Source organism: Pteropus vampyrus, unplaced genomic scaffold (assembly GCF_000151845.1).
Source record: "Pteropus vampyrus isolate Shadow unplaced genomic scaffold, Pvam_2.0 Scaffold1, whole genome shotgun sequence".
Lineage (NCBI taxonomy): Eukaryota > Metazoa > Chordata > Mammalia > Chiroptera > Pteropodidae > Pteropus > Pteropus vampyrus.
This window is the reverse complement of record NW_011888782.1, coordinates 12,437,895-12,440,379: the sequence shown is the minus strand read 5'-3', so window position 1 is coordinate 12,440,379 and position 2,485 is coordinate 12,437,895.

The following is a 2,485-nucleotide window of genomic DNA, read 5'->3' as shown; positions in this document are numbered from 1 at the left end:
CAAAGAAGCACCTCTTCTAATATGACTTAGATAAGATTCACAGATGACCCTTGTTTACCTGTGACAAGGACAAAGACCTTCCAAATTCCCACTTTTTTTCATAAATGATTAGCTAAACTGTGTCCTCATTGATCAATCATACCCACTTCTTTCAGACCTTGTTTACTTCTCCCTATAAAAAAAAAGCCTCTTTCTGCCTAACTCAAACACTTACAGATATCAAGGTCAGAGCATTTCACCTGTTGCTATAGTCCTTTTCTCTCCTCTTGTAATAATTTATTAGAATAAAGTCTCTCCTTATGTAAGTCTGGGTTTTTTATTTGACAGTAGAGATTTGAACCCAGTGGTTTTGGCTTGAGTTCATCCTTATACTGCCTTCTGTATGAGATATGGCTACCGCCTACCGTGTACATGCCCTTCCCCACTTGCATAGCTTAGAGCCATTGCACAGTCAGGAACTGCAGTTTCCAGTTCCTTGCTTTTAGGGGTAGGGCATGTGACTCATTAAAGTCAGTGGATACAGAGTGGATGTGATGCGTCATTTTATTCAGAAGTGGTTGAATATCTGTTGTGCCTTCCCCTGGTTCTTGCTCCCTACTCAGGAGACCTTAGAAGATGCTAGCATTTTAAAAAAATGCAAAATACTTGATGCCCAAATCATTACTTAGAGAAGAGTCCCTGTCCTCTGCCCCCAAGCAGCCACTAACCATGAACATCTACATTGGACTTTTGAGATTTGAGGATGTGTAACAGACTACTCTGACTGATACCTTTTCCAGTTTTAGCAATATATTGAGAGCAACAAGATATCCTATGATGGGTGACTAAGAATTATCTTTTCTTCATACAGATGCCTCCCTTACAGACTTTATCACACTCTACTTTGCGCTGTGATTAGGTACATTTTCTCTCTGTACTCATTGTTGAGGTCTTGAAGACAAACATATTTATCCACGAAATTTAGAATGTTCTGGCTTATGTCAGGGACTGAATGTTGAAAGAGTGATTATATGAATTGTCTAATTTTGTTTTCAAAACAGTCTTTTCAGATAGGTAGGACAGGTATTTATTTTTATTATGGAAGAATGAAACACAAAACATTTGGAAAGTGAAGTTTAAAAAACAGTTTTAATCTTAGTTTTCTCTGTTATCTTTGTATATTTTATTCACACTTTTTTCATATATGAACAATAGTATACATGCATTTTAGTATCCTTTCCAATTTAATTTTATAACATGGTTATTTTTGCAAGCTACTACTTTGCTTCCATAACCATTGTTTTTAGCCTCTGTTCATATAAGTGAATATAGAATTTATTTATTTGCTCTCAGTATAAACTATGCAAATATCTCAATAAAAATTCTTATATAGAGAGCTTTTCCATGTATTTATTTATATCTTTTCTTTAGAATAAATTTTTGAATGTAATATTTACTAGGTCAAATGGTATGGACATTTTTATTATTGTTGATACATGTTACCAAATTGTTATCCAGAAGATTTGTGCTTGTTTACAGAGAATTACTGTACCCTTGCTTGCATAACTAAGAATGAAACATCTTTATTTGACTTTATATTATATAAAAATCTCATTATTTTAAATCACATTTCTTTGGTTACTCTAGAGAGGGAATGTTTTGGGATTGTTTTTCAGTTGTGTTTCTTCTTTTGTAAGTTGTCCAGTCCTATTTATTTAATCACTTTTTATTCAAAATCATTTATTGGGTCAAGCAAGGTGCTGTGAGGTTCAGGGGACAAAAACAGATGAAAGTTTTTGCTCTTAAAAAATGTTTATCTCGGTGGAAAGAGATAGAAAATCAACAAGTAAACAAATAAATAAAATACTTTGTATCATCATAAGGTTTAGTAAGTAAATTCATAGGGTTGGTGAATACTTAAGGTGGCTACAGAGACCTCTCTGAAAATAAATTTAAGCTGAATTTGAAAAACGTGAAAGAGCCAGTCATATAAAGAACTCACCAGTCAAATATCTGGGAGGTGAGAATTCCAGGCAGAGACAGTAAATATAAAGCCAAAGAAGTGCAAAAGCCGTGGCACGTTCATGGAAGAAAGAAGGTCATAGCAGCTGGGACGCAGTGAGGTGTAGGGAGATATACGAGCTGGGGTTAGGAGTTTGGGTAAAGACTAGACAGCGAAGGTTTCACTGGTCATTGAAACAAATTTAGTTTTTTTTTTTTCCTTGATGAGGAAGGAAACAACTGAAAGTTTTTAAGCTGGACAATGATGTAAATGATTTTTAAAAAGATAATCTTGATTGCTCTGTGGGGAATAAATTTGAAGTAGAAGAAGCAAATTCATTTGGAGGTTATTATAGTATTCTATTCAAGAGATAATGGGACATGGACTAGGGCAGTGGCAGGAAGGATAGAGATCAGAAGACCTTAACTTCTTTATCTGGGAGGTGATCTCAGGAAGCAGAAGTGAGAGAGAAGGCGAGCGAGACAGGTAAGGATGTATCGAGGT